General features: G+C 41.5%; 1 protein-coding gene across 2 annotated transcripts in view; it reads left to right on the top strand.

Moving 5' to 3' along the window:
- The window catches only part of MEGF10 (multiple EGF like domains 10), a 536,959-nt gene that overhangs the window by 152,719 nt on the left and 367,203 nt on the right, over positions 1-17,037 (top strand). Inside the window, exons 10-12 of one of the 2 annotated variants that reach the window (XM_081504085.1) lie at positions 2,244-2,419; positions 4,368-4,452; positions 5,448-5,528. The gene's annotated coding sequence lies outside the window, so the exon portion shown is untranslated. The remainder of the gene's footprint in view (positions 1-2,243; positions 2,420-4,367; positions 4,453-5,447; positions 5,529-17,037) is intronic. The other variant, XM_081504088.1, reaches the window with a different exon arrangement.

The raw sequence follows: 17,037 nt of genomic DNA, 5'->3' as shown, positions 1-17,037 counted from the left end.
AAAAGACCCTAATGCTGGGTAGGATTGGGGGCGGGAGGAGAAGGGGACGACAGAGGATGAGATGGTTGGATGGCATCACCGACTCGATGGACATGGGTTTGGGTAGACTCCGGGAGTTGGTGATAGACAGAGAGGCCTGGCGTTCTGCAGTTTATGGGGTCGCAAAGAGTCGGACACGACTGAGCGACTGAACTGAACTGAACTGCCACTGTTCCGTATGAGAGTATATTGCCACAGACCCAACTAAGTAAAAATGTAATAGCAGAAATGTGTGGAGAAGGGAAAAGCCTCTATCCCACAGAAACGTGGGATTTGCTCATACATACCCTAGAAGAAAAACTACGTTGAACTTCTTAAAAATGAATGCCACTGAGTGAGCACAAGTCTGGTGAAAGACAAGAATGATCATGGAAAAATGGCCTGACATAAAAATTAGACAAGTTGGTCTAGAAAAAATAGTCCTAATTTTAAAATTTCATAACAAAATGAGTAAAACTGAGGAATTAGACTTTGGGGAAGGGGGGACATGTGTTCAGGAAGGAAAAATGAACTTCCAACATAAGTAAAATTTAAGAACGGTAAGGCTACTAAGAAACAGGACAAAGAATATGAGCTCTGGAAATACCATAGAGCGAGGGTTGGATTTTCTTTCCATTGCTTCCTCACTTTGAGACCTTGGATAAGTAGTAGTCTCTTGGAGCCAGATGGAGTGGGGGTGTAAGGTGATAAGGTTTTTCTTACTGGTTTGTTATGATCTCAAATTCTGAGCACAGGGCTAGGCTGATTAGTGGGCGATCTTGTTCAGTTGCTAAGTTGTGTCTGACTCTTTGTGACCTCATGGACTCTAGGATGCCAGGCTCCTCTGTCCTCTACTATTTCCCCGAGTCTGCTCAAATTCATGTCAGTTGAGTTGGTAATACTTTCTAACCATCTCATCCTCTGCTAGCCCCCTTCTCCTTTTGCCTTCATTCTTTCCAGCATCAGTCCTTTCCAATGAGTTGGCTCTTTACATCAGGTAGCAAAAGTATCGGAGTTTTAGCTTCAGCATCGGTGCTTCCAGTGAATATTCAGGGTTGACGATGTTCAGGTTGATATTAAGCTATGACAAATCTAGACAGCATATTAAAAGCAGAGACATCACTTTGCTGACCAAGGTGCTTATAGTCAGAACTATGGCTTTTCCAGTAGTCATGTATGGATGTGAGAGTTGGACCGTAAAGAAGGCTGAGTGCCGAAGAATTGATGCTTTCAAACTGTGGTGCTGGAGAAGACTCTTGAGAGTCCCTTGGACAGCAAGGAGATCAAACCAGTGGGTCCTCTACCAATAATAATAACCTCTAATATTTATTGAGCAACACTTAGTGCTGTGCACTGTTCTGAGCCTTTTCATCTAATGACTCACTTAATACTTGCAACTACCTTGCGATGTCTCTGCCATCTCCTCCTCAGTTTCTATCTATGTAGAAGGGCTATTCTAGGAATAGTATCCTGCTATGCAGTAAAAATCAAAATCTTCCTTTTATAGGTACTGGAAGTATTCCAAAAAATTAATTTTTCTATAGGCAACCTCTTTCTTGAACATACTAAGAAAGAAAATAACATTTTAAACTACCATTGTCTTGCTTTCATGTGGAGTGGGCTAATACCACCTTTCCTGGTATCTAGAAAATGAGGCTACCATGAGTACTCTGTGGCACATATGTTGCAGCAAAGCAAATGAGGGATTCAGAATTTAGCACAAAAAGGGCCCTAGAAAATAAGTGCTTCAAAACTCCAAATCAATTTCCAGGTCTTAGTTTGTAAGCTTCTGGAAGATTTGGGCTTCTAAACTGTGTGCTCATCATCTGGGTTTTGGTTTAATGGAAGTTAGTTCCCTTGAGGCAACAATATTGGAATCATAACTGGCTGGCCAAAGAAGGAAAAAAATGGATGATCCCTTAAAAATGAATTCTATCATTAGTTATTATGAATACCCCAAATTATGAAAAATTCACATATAAGTATGCCAGGGAAAAGTAGCCGTGAGCTATAATACACACAATCATTTATTACCCAAGAGAATTTAGGTGCTAATGTGGATGGTATTGCATCTGTGAAATTCTGGAACTCACAAAGGATTCCAAGATATAAAGCCAAATAAAACATAATACAGAGGGAAACGATTTTGATTATGTAACATTTATTTATAGCATTTCATTTTACATTTTCAAATTGCTTTTCAGTCATTGGTTTATTCTTCACAGCACACCTGGGGAGTACATCCGTGCTATTATCCGCTGTTCACAGCTGAGACTGAAAGAGGCAAAGCGTTTTGTCCAAGAACACAACAGGGGCAGGGTGACAAATCACACATCCTTTCAATCACGAGTCTATTCAGCACCTGCTCTTGGCAAGGCACCACGGTCTGTGGTGTACAGAGGTTGGTACCGTATACAAGGCCCCGGCTTTGCACGAGCTTGCAGTCGGCTGGAGCAATAAGTGGTTGGTGGATTATGTCTTCCGGAATGATCTAGACAGCAAGGATCAGGGTTTAGAGGAGGACGAGGTGAGTCTCCCAAGATTCCAGGAGATAATGGGATTTGAGACCCTTGAGAGATGGGTAGAATTTTGGAAAATAGAGGCTGAGAGTGATGGGAGTGACAGAGAGACACAAAGATGGGCAAATTCAAGGTGTATTAGAGAATGTTTGACCGCAGCAAGGCAGTGGAGGAAAAGGGGCTGGAGAGTGGAAAGTAACAGATTTTCCAGGGCGCTGAATTCCCAGTTAAATATAAAGATTTTAGCCTGTGGATGATGGGGACTGGACTCATCTGTGACTTCTCCCACCCACTCATTATTCTAACAGGTACTGAGTGCTATTATTTTGTGCTTAGTCTCCAGATATTTCCCCCATACATCAGCTTTTCTAACCTTCACAGCATTCCAGCAAGATACAGGTTATCATTCTTCCTTAAGTGGATGAAAAAATGATCATGTAGGTAATGACAGATGAGGAATTTGAAAGGAGCACTCTTTACTTCCCCATGGGTATGTACTTATGGAAAGAATAAGTGCACGTTGCAGACAGTGTACTCAAGATGCCCAGCTAATAGTACGCCCCTCTCTCTAGCTCACTGTCTTTCCAGAAACAAAGTACGTAGGAGAGAAATAAAGTTAATTTCTTAACATGTAAATTATTCTATGTCTAAAGTTAGCTCCAGGTTAAAAGAAAGACAAAGGGTGTTTCCTCTATTTTCTCTGCCCACAATTAACAACAAATGCCTGCATTTTTATAACTTTAGTCTTATAAGTGTCTTTAATATATTCTGATTTCAACTTAGTGTTTCACTAAACCAGAATCTCTTTCTGGAGTTGGTCAATTTGATCTAATCCCTTCCCGTTAGCATGTAACCTAACCCATTGATCTTAGTACCCTGTAAGGTCTCCATTTCATCTTGAATTTTGCCCGTCAAGAAATAAGCTTTAAAAAAAAAAGAAAGAAGCTTTTTTCTCTCCAGATACAGGCTGCTAATTAGCATTTTTACTGTTTAATTATCAGGACTAAAATACAAGTGAGAGAAGAATGACTGTTAGCCCAAAAACATTTAGAAAGGAAACAGATTGCTTACTTAAATCTTTCTATAAAGGAATAAAGCAATGCTCTAAGGAGGTGGGTGGATGTTTAGGTGACATAAAAATTAAAGGTGAAAAATTTTAACATACTTTATAAGTAGGATGATTTTTTTTTTTAAAATCAATTTGGTTTTGTGGGAGAGTTTTCTTTGAAAATGCTTATCCATGATCAGTCAGGGAAGTCTTCCTTTAGGTCAAATATCTATCACAAATGATAGGCCAATTTTAACTTTCTGCCTGAAAACTAATGGGAACCACTAAAATGGGACATTTTAAAACTCTAGATGCAATACACAACATTCTCCTGTTTCTCAACCCTCTAGTGCCTTGTTTGGCTTTGCCCAGATTATATTTTATGACCCAAGTCATAGATTCATGAGTAAGTGGTTGAGTGTTTCTTCATGTTTGGTGTATGTGTGTGTGTTTAAGAAGTTGAAAGAAAGTAAAGCTAACAGGTAAGAATGATTACATTTCATCTCAGATCTTAAGATCGTAAGGATCCCCTGTGAAAGATATGGAAAACAAGCACTAGACCAGAAAATTGTACCTGATTTCCCTCTGATTTCAAGGAAAGCAATGGGCTGAGATGTGGTGGCCTGTGTCTCACTGAGGAACACGATGAAACTAATTCACAGCGTCTTGACTTCTAGATCCACAAAGCAGGGCTTCTTACCTTGAGATATGGAGGAAACAGGACTTTGAAAGACTTAGAAGAAATCAGACAGCTTATTGGAACCATTTGTATCTCTTTACAGAGGAAAATCCACAGCGTGTACGTCTGGTGATTTTTCCACATTGATGGACGAAAATGTTCAGAGTACCAAGTGAATCCCATTGAAGGTATGTATTAGCATTAATTTCTCCTAACTATTGAAATGAAGCCTACATGGCTCTTTCTTCCCTTAAGATATTCAGCAAAAATGCTGAGACTCTCAAAGCTTATTGGGGTAGACACATGCTGGAATTAACCTTATTTAAAAAACAATAACTATGCATAATAGATAATTTGCCCAACCAACAGGCTTCCTGTACAGAGGCTCTTTTCACAAGAGCTTCTGAACTCTGATGAAGTCTAATGGGATATCGCAGGCAGGAAAATGTGTGAGAAGTTAAACGACATTTCAACCTGATGTCTGCTGGTGAAGGCCAGTCCGGGAGTCCCCAAGAGACTAGTATGTCAGTTGACCAAACCTTAGGAGTCTCTGTGGGGAAGATGTTGGTCTTGTCCTGACTCAAGGATCCAAGGTCACTGAGTTGTAGCAACCTTGTAAGCCTCTCAAGCAACTCTTGGTAGCCTCCACAGTAAGCACTATAATATTATCCACAGATAAAAGTACTCAGTAAGTTTAGTTGTTAGCAAGTGCTAAGCTTAACCAGTATAGACAACTTCCCCTGTGAATAAAACCAAAACCCTCAGAAGGCACAAAGAGGAAAGAGCATGGTCAAATGTCAAGTGGCCCCAGAAAGGTCACGCTTGCTTAGGATTCCTGGTTCAGATCAGCTATGGCAGGTGTGAGGATACAAATTCAAGTTCACAATCACAGAAACCATTCAATTGTAAATGAACTGGAATATGTAATTGGACCTGGCCCTTTAAAATTTTGTGGCCCTTTCAAAGTAAAATGGAAAAAAAAGGAAAACCATGTCTGTTTTCTGACCTCCTTTTCCAAGAAGCTGAAAATATGGTGTCATTGAGTCTTTAGTTGTGGGTTATCATCCTTATGAGACTTGTCTCTGATTCCAAGATTGGAGGCTCTTCCTCTGCCTCCCCATTTTTGCCCACCCCCAACTTGAGATAGATCTCAAAGTCTCATTTTGACCATATATTCTTCCAGTTACATGGTGGAAATGAGGATAAGCTAAATATAGCCATGTGATAACTATCAGCAAAAACAACTTCAAGCTTAACGTCAACAGTGAGTATGTAGCATCAGCTTGAAGAGTTGTGTGAACATGTACAAATATTTTCTAAGAATATTTTTCAGAAAAGTATATTTATAGATACAATCTCTAATTGCATTGTGAATGATAAACAACAAGGTTAGCAAACTATATTTCAGGACTGTTTTATATATTTGCTGCCATTATTAGCTCTTTCTTTGTGACTGCAAATTATATCTGCTTATTAATATTGGTGGAAAGAGGGAATTGCTGTACTTTAGTGCTGGGAAAGGATTTTTTTGGTTGACAATGAAGGTTGCAGGAAGTCTTGTTTAAGAGTTTATTTTGGTGTTTGTCTCATCTTAAAAGGCTGTGACTGGGACTTCATATCTGCTAATAAGCATGCATGTTACATTTTTATGTTTGCTGAGTGCCTTACAGTCTTCCATTAGTCTACAGTACAATACCCCTTGAGGGTGGGTCAGTATTACTGCCTACAGTTTACAGTTGAGAAAATTTGTGACACTAAGGGATTATGTGATTTGTACAAGGTCACCCAGCATGCTAGCCTAGCTAGTAAAAGATAACATCAAAGCTCTTTCCAAATAAAAGGTACCTTATGAATGTTAGGTAGTATTAATGGGCATGATCCCAGGATGAGTAAAATACGCTCCGGGAGTAAAGTGCTATACATGTTCTATGAAATTAATTCTTTTTAACCACAGAGCAATTTTCAAAATAGAAATTCTTGAACCTAGCTTTGTATTAGAAACATCTTTATAGTTCTGAGAGCATGTGAGCACCTGGCCTCCTACCTGAAGAACAGAATCACAGTCGGGTGGAGGACCCAGGTGATCTGTGACTTGAAAAAGCTCCAGGGGGATTCTGATGCTCAGCTAAGGTTGAGAGCCACTATTCTGGGTCAGAATAATAATCTCAATTAAGCAACAATAACAACACTGTGGAGTCAATTTAGGAGAAATCTCCTAGGTTCTATCCACCAGTTCACAACTGTTACTAGCAAAGGAACTGCCTCCATGAAATAATTGACTGTAGTATCCATGCGTGGAATTCCAGGAAATAACACAAAGATGAAAGTTTACTTAAGAACTGGTAAGGTTTGAATGCTATAATTTGTTGGGTAAACTTACTGGATCCTTTCTTGGATTATTATTCAGTCTACCCTGATGTTTTTATTCTGATTACCTTGTGTGATAATCAGCATATTCAGAACCTATAATCTCTGTCCTTTCATCCATTTTTCAAACATTTACTGAATACTTACTATGTAGAGATTGCAGAGTAAAAATGGTCCTGGCCCGCAAGGAGTTTATAATCAAGTGATGAAATAGACACAGGCCAAACAAACCAAAATCCTATAATACTAAGCTACACGTGTTAAATGATAGTCAAAGTGTATATGAGGCCTTATTCATAGTTGCTGAAAAGTTGAAACACCCCAAATGTCCATCAGTTGATAAATGGATAAAGAACATGTGGTATGTCTACACAATAAGCTATCATTCAACAATAAAATGCAATGAAGTACGGATACATGCTACAACATGGATGAATTTTTTTAAAATTATGCTAAATGAAAGAATCCAGTCATAACCACATACTGTATGATTCTATTTACATAAGATGTCCTAAATAAGCAAGTCTATAGAGATAGAAAATAGATTAGTGGTTGCCTAAGGCTAGGGGCTTGTCAGGGAGGAGTGGGGAGGAACTGTTAGTAGGTACAGGGTTTCTTTTGGCGTTGATTAAAATGTTTTAAAATTGTGATGATGGTTGCATAACTCTGTGACTATTCTAAAAGACCATTAAATCATATACTTTACATAGGCGAATTGTATGAGAATCATATCTCAGTAAAGTGTGTGTGTGTGTGTGTGTGTATATATATATATATATATATATATGCAGCTACTGCTAGGTCACTTCAGTCGTGTCTGACTCCTTGCAACTCCATGGACTGTAGCCTGCCAGGTTCCTCTGTCCATGCGGTTCTCCAGGCAAGAATACTGGAGTGAGTTGCCATGCTCTCCTTCAGGGGATCTTTCTAACCCAGGGATCGAACCTGCATCTCCTGAGCATTTCTCGCATTGGGATGAAGCCCTCAACTCTGACAGCAGCAGTGAGCACTGAAACAAAGACAGATTTGAGAAAACATTTAAGAAGTAAAATCATAGAATTTTGTGACATTGGGGAGTAGGTGAGAAGAGTATCTTGGACCACAGAAAGGCTGGGTCCTTTTATGTAATTTAGAATCATAATTCATATTGTTGAAATAACACCAACCAGCCAAATTGTAGCTCTTTAACACCTTGTCAACAAGGGTTTGATTACAGAGATTCTTACATTTCTTAACAAAGGAATGTATATTGTGAATAATGGGTGGCTGGAAAAGAAATGCTATCCCTTCATTTTGGGAGCTCATTGGAATCAGACCTCCCTACATTGGAGGTGAAGCAGTCATATATGGCCTGTTGAATGACCAAGTATTTATTTACCTCTTGCTCAGATAGCTTCCCTGGAAACCCTTCCCTTGGTGTGAGCAGCTTGGATTTACTGCCAGGGCAACACCTCCCCTCCAACGCCCACGCTGCCTCTTGGCTCTGTCCTCACCGGCAGGTGTTTGCAAGCAGCATTCTGTTTTGCTTCTAATGAGAGCACAGCCTCTGAAAAGCATAGGCTGAATGTACCACACATTTGTAACTTTCACTTACCAGTGTTCTTACAGGGAGATCTGAGACGGTGGGAGTCTTAAGGATCATGAAGTTTGCTTTTGCTCATATTTGTGGCAGGGCCACACCTATGTTTTCCATTAGAACGAGGGGCAGCCAGTTCCTGGGCAAGGTCAAAATAGACCAAGTCTCTCCCACTGCCTGGTATTGGTTACGCTCACTAGGGGTCTCCTTTGGAGGCTTTGGAAGGTGTTGCAATGACAATGCCTGCTGTTATCTGAATTTGGGAACAGTGTTTCTGATAAGTGCCTTACATGAGTTTAACCAAGCAGGGAGCACCGCTTAGAACACCACTTGCTGACATGCGGCTCTTATCAGTGCCTGTCAGTGAACAATGACTGCAACGAGCTATGTTCAATCACAGTTGTTAGCAGAGCTAATTACAGCAGTCTCGGGTGGGAGGAAGCCCAACAGATGCCTCTAACGGACTTTTGTCACACATTCAAACTTTGGTTTTGCAGGTAAGCAATGGAAACAGGCCCCTTGGGGGACCTTTAAACAACAGTTCTCTGCAGCTCTGAACACAGATCCATCTTCACTCCTCAGTTGGTGAGGGATCACATTCAAAAGAAAACCACCAAAGGGTAAAGGAGGAAAGGGATGCTGAAAGCCAGTAGGGTGAATGTTCTGGATTAAACAAAAGCAGAACTGAGTATCATTCCTTAGACCTCCTTTGACTGGCTGCCTGACCTGATGGAGGCCACTTCCGCTTTCTGGGTCTCACTGTTCTCATCTCAAAGATGAAGATAATAATAGTGGCCCTATTTATATCTCAGGATTTCTGAGAAGGAAAAGAAAAAGAAAACATATGTTAAAAATAAAAGTTAGGGGAACATAGAAAATGCGATGTAACTCTAGGTAGTGTAGTTTATTTCCTGTCGATTGTTCCACATTTTACTTAGAAATGATGAAAGGGAACAAGAAAAAAAAAAAGTCTGAGCTGTTGTAGAATCTCACAGTACATTTTCAGATACCTCTGAGTGATTCTGTGGTTTGCTCGTCTTCAGATTTGCCTCTCCCTCCCCAGAGCACCAATTCTGGTGTAAACTCATCTTCAGTTTGAGGGTGGAGAAGACCCGAGGAATCTAAAGAGTCAAGGGCCTGCAGCTACCTGGTCATGAATTGCAACGTCACCTCCTGAAGCCCAAATCCCAAAGGCCTCCTCTCTCCCCTCCCTGAGACACTCGATTCCAGAGGATGTTAGCCCTGAATGAGTCACACAGTCAAACTGGGGCTCCAGGAGATACGTCCGGGATAGAACTGAAAAGAATGTAATGTGCTCTGAACATGTCTCAGTCTAGATCTCTAACTACAGTCTTGTTCTTGCTGAAAACCACAGTACACTTCTAACCAAGCAAGACACATTTACTTATCTGATGGTGCTGTCATTGATAGGCTGGGATCGTATTATGGATTTGGCAGGGAGGAAAAAGTTTTATTTCCAAGAATTGAAGATTTATCTTTTCTGCCTATGCAAAACCAGTCAAATCATTAAAAAGATATCAATGAAAAGTGATCATGTTTTGTGAGCAGGAGTAACCATTCTTGACTTCAAAATTACACAGAATATTTTTAAGGATCCCAAATTCATGGTTTAAAGAAAAAAAAGGTTTGACCCTTCCCAGTCCAGGAATCGAACTGGGGTCTCCTGCATTGCAGGCATATTCTTGACCAGCTGAGCTCCCAGAGAAGCCCCTTACAACAGGATCCAGCAGAATTATCAGACTCTTAACTGCCCCCTTATGGTGAAGTGCTGTCTCCATTTAAATGAATGCCTTACAGGGAATGTTTAAATTTCCCCCTTTCTTTCTTCTCCCCATCATTTAGCTTTTCCAAATATTCAGCATAACTAAAAAATCTAAGCAGGGAATTGCACACAGTTGTAGGCTCTGCACCATTGGCAAGGTGATGCGTCTTCCTAAATATTTGTAATCATTTATTCCACTTTTCCTTCCTCCTCCTGGAAAATTTACTTAGAGTGATTATTGTTGTGGTTTAGTTCCTAAGTCATGTCCCATTCTTTGCAGGCCATGGGCTGTAGCCTGCCAGGTTCCTCTGTCCATGGGATTTCCCAGGCAAGAATACTGGAGAGGGTTGCCGTTTCCTCCTCCATAGAGTGATTGTAGTATCCTTTATTTCTCTTGAAGGCATCCTTTTGACCTCACTTTATGTATAGGCTATAAAACATATCAAGAGGTGAAATACTGTATTTTTCATGCAGTCACAATATATAAAAATAGAAAATACCACCTTCAATGAATAGAGCAAAAGGGGGGAGGGATAATGTCTCAATTCAGTTTTATCTATCACAGTCATTTGTTAAAGTAAAGAAATTAAAAAAAAAAAAAAACTTTTGTAACTCAAAGGTCATGATAACCCTGGATGTATTGGCCTGCATCTGCCTGCTGGGAGATTGTTTTCTGCTATTAGGTGAGAACTCAGTGGCATCCTTTGTCCTCTCAACATTTTCTTTATTACTGGGTTAGAGAAATGTGACATTGTTAAAAACTCTAACTTGAAAATGCTTCACAGAGTGGGATCCTTGCCAAATTCAGGAGTCTTGCTAGTTTCCAAGACGAGAGCTATCATGCAGAACAGAAGGCCGATACTAGAAGTCAGCAATCACAATGGGAATAAATCCCACAAACTGTGGTTTCCGAATGTCTTACTCTTCTCCAATCTTAAAAGAGTGATGCTGGCTTTACTTTGAAGAAAAGGAAGGGACAGGTGGAGCCATTAATAATTCCTGAATTTTAGATCTTCTGGCAGTGACCTAGCTCTTCTGGATCTTCCCAATTTCTAATGCCTCTTTATTACCCAGATTATAAATAGATGCCCACTTTCTCTTCTTGACATTAAATTCATAACAAAGAACGTACAAGATCATCTTCCTTACCTGGTCAGGCTATAGGTTGTCCCGAAAAAAGGAGTTCCCCAACTGATCTTTAACCTAGTCTCATGATGCAATTGGATGTTTTAACACAGTTTTGAAGGAAGTGTTTTTTATGATTGGTTTCTCCTGCTTTGGTGGGCAGAGCATGCGTTGACCTTGTCAGGAGGACGTGGGGTCATTGCTGGGGTCTGTACAATGCAGTACTGCTGGAAGGCCATCAGTGTTTCTCAGGGGAGTCGGGTCACATTGGTACATGGTGAATAGCACAATGAGACCTTAGGCAGAACTTGCCTTTAACTTGTGTCTTTCCTGCTTCTTGTTTCTGAATCGTTAAAATTCTAAATTGATATTTTGCTGTGTACCCTGTTTCTGAGGGTAGAAAGCTTTCCACCAGCAATAGTTCAAATATAACATTTTGGTGTGAGGAAGGGATACCTATGGCTGGATTCGTCTTGCTGTGTCTAAATCTATTGGCTGCCACTGCTTGTATGAGTTGTTCTCCATCTTTTGTATGACTTTAATATTTCCCCCCTCTCCTGAAATTATATGCTCTTCTAGACTTTAGAATTCAGAAGTACTGTAGCTTGGGTAGTCATCCTTTTTGAACCTGAGAGGGGAGGCTAAGGGTAAATCTGCTGCTGCCTAAATTAAAGACTGGCCAGATGAGGCCATTGTCTGTTGGCTCAATGGTTGGTATAGCTTTCTGTGTTAATGGAGAAATATAAGATCTGTGCCAGGTGCAGGATTTCCGGTCACAGTTTCAAAGTATTCTGGTCTCTGTGATGAGCCGGAGCCTTGGGTCTGGTGCATGTCTGCAGATGAGAATGTGGTGCTGTGGTCTCCTCTCCAGTGTCAGAGTTGCACTGGGAGCCCCTGGATTCTGCTCTCCAGCTGCTTAGCTCTTCTAAGCTAGGTTGAAAGTTATAGCACTTCCCTAACACTGCTTACCATTTTGAGGGTTTGAGCTCATCAGTTAATCAGGTCTTCAGCTCTTCTCTGATGCTTTTTCTTAGAGGATTAATTGAGGTATGTTTGAAAACTTCCTGGAAGTTAGATACTCTGCCATATCTTCTGAACCTCCCACTTGTCATCCACATGCAGTTTTCTTTGTCTGGGTCTTCCTCCCTCTCCCCACCAAAATTGTTCTCCATAAGGTCAAATTACCTTTTTTGTATTAGTTTCCTGTTGCTGCTGTAACAAATTACCAGAAACTTGTTGGCTCAAAACAGCACAAGGTTATTCTGTGACAGTTCTCTAGGCCAGAAGTCTGAAATAAGTTTGACTGGGCTAAAGTCAAGAGGCTGGCAGGACTTGCCCTTTCTGAAGTCTCTAGGGGAGAATCTGTTTCTCTGCCTTTTCTAGCTTCTGGAGGCCACTTGCATTCTTTGGCTCAGGGCCCCTTTCTTGCATCACTCCAACCTCTTGTTTCCATTGGCACATTTCCTACTTCCTCTCTGCAGTCAAATCCCTCTCTTTGTGCCTTTTATAAGGACACTTGGGGTTATGTTTAGAACCCACGTGATAATCCACAATAATTTCCTCATTTCAAGATCCTTAATTACATCTGCAATGTTCATTTTCCATCTTCGGTACCATTCACAGGTTCCAGGGATTAGTTACCAGGTATTTGGAGGCCATTATTTCATCTACTCGGAGAAGGCAATGGCACCTCACTTCACTACTATAGCATTGATTTCCTAATGTTCAAACCCAGTGTCTTCTTTTTATTCCCATCCTTGCTCAAATGACATTTGATACTGTCGGTTACTCTGTGGGAAAAACTGCTCCTCTGACCTCAAGCTGCTGCTGCTGCTAAGTCGCTTCAGTCGTGTTCGACTCTGTGCGACCCCATAGACGGCAGCCCACCAGGCTCCGCTGTACCTGGGATTCTCCAGGCAAGAACACTGGAGTGGGTTGCCATTTCCTTCTCCAGTGCATGAAAGTGAAAGTGAAGTCACTCAGTCGTGTCCGACTCTTCGCAGCCCCACGGACTGCAGCCTACCAGGCTCCTCCATCCATGGGATTTTCCAGGCAAGAATACTGGAGTGGGTTGCCATTGCCTTGGGTTATTTTGTTTTTCTTCTTTGATATGATTTTGTCTCTCCCTCTAGAATGCAAGCCCCTGAGTAGAAATCTAGGCTATCTTGTTTCTAAGCTCTATCCCCAGTGATTAGAATAGTCTCCACTACTATCAAATAATGAAAGAGATTGAATAATACAAATTGGATGAACTTTCCCACTCATAGTTCTATCACCTCTCATTCTTATTTTTCTTCAGTGGTCCTTCCTCTACCCATTCAGTCAAGATTGGTATTCCCTTCAGGACTTAGTGCTAGTCTACTTTTCCCCTCATATGCCAGGTAGATGCAGTCCCAACCATATTATTCTGGGGGCTCTCAAATCTGTACAAGCCCAGACCTGCGGTTTGAACTTCCAACTTTAATCTTTATTTGGATTTCCCACAAGCATAGCAAATTCCCCATGTCCCATCCTTCCCATCCACCAAGTACCACCAAAAACTAACCTGCCCTTCCCCTTATACTCTCTCTCTCTCAGGGAGTGGGAAGTACCAGGATTTACTTAATAGCCATAGCAAGAAGACTGGGAGCCATACCAGACTTCATACTTTCTCTCTACTCACTCTTCCCCTATCCCCTTCAGTCAGTCATGTCAACCTGACTGCTAAGTATCTCCTGATATCTCTTTCTGTCTAACTTGCATTGCCATGGTTCAAGTCCTCGTCACTCCCACAAGTAGGAGATAAATGAACTTACCAAACTGTTCCTCTTGACTTCTCCTGAATATGGTAGAACGACATACTCTTTGGTTGTGGACCAGAGCTGCTGATCCCCAGCCATGCTCTCAGTCTCTGCTGAGTGGGCAGTGACTATAATTTGCATCACATGATCTTGGTCCCCATAGCCAATTGGGCCAGGGATGGGTACCTGATCCAAGGGTGGTTCTTTCTATAGGCTTGATCAGCCAATATACGACTTGGGTGGCTGGTTGCAAAGTACAAGCTGGTAAAGTTTCTCCTTTGGAGGAACTTCCAGAATAGAGAAGCTGAGAGACTGGAATCACTGCATTGCTGAACAGTAGGGTCAGTTGGAATGATGGGCGTGAGCAAGCTATAGTTATGAGAAAGCAGATACTGTACCTAAGGAGGGGAGCCAGTGAGCAAGATGAGAACAGGGAAAGAAAGAAGCTGAGGCACTGTGAGCTGGATGCTGCCTCAGTTTCTGCTATCCTTTTTTTCTTATCATTTATATTTAATAGAATTTTAAGGACTCATGTTAATCCAATGCTTTATTTTTCCAGTTTTGATTGAGATATAGTTGACATACAGAATCATGTTAATTTACACACATCATGAAGTGATTACCTCAATAAGTTTAGTGAATATCCATCATCTCATATAGATACAAAAATTACAGAAATAGAAATGTTATTCTTTTGCTGAGAACTCTTAGGATTTACTCTCTTAACACCTTTCATATGTAACATCCAGCACTGTTAATTATATTTATCATGTTGTACATTACATCTCTTCTGTGGTTCTTGAAGAGTAATTCCCGAGGCCTGGCCCTGCTCTCATTCCTATTGTCAGAGTTCCGGGAGTCATGACATTATTATAAACAAACCAACAACCCTAGTCTGAGTGAACCCCTGCTTCGTTCAATAAATTGGCCAAAGAGTTATGTGTTCCAGCAAGCCTTTACCATGTTCTGATGAGACATCTGGAAGAAAGCAGCACTGTAACCAAAAGCAGCAGTGTGCAGTCCCAAACTCAGTGTTCATTCCATTTCATTATTAAGCATTAGCTTAGGAAAAACAGAGAAGGTTTTTCACTGTTTCCTCTGGGAGTGGGAGAATATTATGAGCTTCTTGTGTCAAAATCAGTCAACAAATTGATACTTAAACATAATTTTAGAAAGGAAAAGTAATTGCTGCTACAAATATGATACAAAAATGACTATAATAAGTGACATAACATTGTCTGATGCTTAGCAATGGTGGGATAATTAGATGACATGTTTCCAGAGAGCTGCCTTTAGACCTTCCAGCTGTTGAGACCAGAGGGATTACTGAAGGTCTCCAGGAATCTTAGACACAGGACTGCATTTCTCTCTCAAACAAGCGTAATTAAATTCATGGAAGATCTATAGATAAAAAATGTTAGGTACATGCAATCAATGCTCTGAATATGGAATACAATTAGAAAGCATGTTTGTTTATGTTTCCCTCTATCCCTGTAAAATGTATTCATTGGGAGTTTCTCCCTCTGTTTAGGGTAAAATAAAAACTAGGTAGTGTTAGGACTATTTTGAGCATTCTTAGGCAACAGAAATCTTAGGCAAGTGGTCAATCATAAGGAAATTAACCCTGAATATTCATTGGAAGGACTGATGCTGAAACTGAAGTTCCAATACTTTGGCCACCTGATATGAAAAGCCAACTCATTGGAAAAGACCCTGATGCTAGGTAAGATTGAAGGCAGGAGGAGAAGGGGATGGCAGAGGATGAGGTGGTTGGATGGCATCACCAACTCAGTGAACGTGAATCTGAGCAAACTCCTGGAGACAGTGAAGGACAGGGAAGCCTGGCGTGCTGCAGTCCATGGGGTCACAGAGTTGGATATGGCTTAGTGACTGAACAACAGGCAATAGAAAATCCTTGGTCACTCTAAACCACCTTTTAGTGCATCAATTCCTATGTTGCATAATGTGGAACTTGGCTTAAAATTACATCTTACCATTACCCCAGTGAGAAGCCACGTGTAGTCAGTCAGCTGAGGAAGGAGAAGGTCTTTTTTTCCCCGCTTCTGCCAGGTTTTGGTCCTTCTGGGGCTGTGGTGCAGACATTTCACAGAGACTTCCGCAGGTTTGTGGGAGGCTGCACTCCTAGCTGGTGTCATTCACCTGCTATTTCCTTGATTCAGGCAAATGCGCTCCTCACTTGAGCAGCCGCCTGCTTCCTCAGCCCGAGGAACCAGTCTGCTCCCTCTGCTTCGCCTCCTCTGAGGCCGGCCTGTGCCCAAGGCTTTCCCCAGCCAGCCCTCTCTCACGTTTGGCACACATCTGATCCCTGAACATACACCCACCTACCCTTCTTCCTTGGACAAACTCAGGGCAGCATTTGTCCTCCTTTACTCCACGCCAGAAATGCTTGTAAGCTCTTCTTTCACATGATTCTCCAGAAGGGAACTAGACCACTGTGTTCTTCCTACCCAGCGGCATATATTAGGCTTTCTGATGAATTGCACTCATGTCCCTTGTTCTTGACATTACGTGACCCCAACTTTTTACTTTGGTGGGAAGTGAGAGCATATTTTTCTTTTAAAACATCCTCCAAATATCCTCTCTCCCCAGTCTCCAGCAATCCTTACATGATCTCGTATTTCCTTTGGAATGTAGCACCTCATGTGTCTTTGTGCCTCAGCCAACACTTTAGTTTTAACACCTTGTGAGTACATGGTGGATTTTTGTTTGCTTGTTTGAAATCCTAATGTCAGAAATGTGTTGTTTGGATGAAGTCCCTGCAGATCCTCCACACATGGCTATCCTCAAGCAAGAAGGGGTCCAAGAGAACAACCTCCAGGGTCTCTGGCCAGCCCCGATTTCTGAAGGGAACCAGTGGATTCTCTACTTCTTAGCTCAGCAGGGCCTGAAACTCTTGGACCAACAGCCCGAGGACGGGGGCCATTTAGCTTTCAAGTTGCCTGGAGCAGGGAGGAAGGAACACAGGGTGCCCAGACACACTAAGAGGGCGATCTTGTCTATGGCCCCCTCAGGCCTGGTTGTACTGAAGATGTCAATGTCCTGTAGGGCTCCTCAGGGGACTTCTGAGCTTAGCATGCTTGAGGACTAGGAGGACTGTGAAGGGCAGAAGTAGAGAGGCCAG

Source organism: Giraffa tippelskirchi, chromosome 6, assembly GCF_054371585.1.
Source record: "Giraffa tippelskirchi isolate mGirTip1 chromosome 6, T2T-mGirTip1v1.2.pri, whole genome shotgun sequence".
NCBI classification, from domain to species: Eukaryota; Metazoa; Chordata; class Mammalia; order Artiodactyla; family Giraffidae; genus Giraffa; species Giraffa tippelskirchi.
Note: the sequence above shows the minus strand (reverse complement) of the source record. Positions and strands in the feature narration are given on the sequence as shown.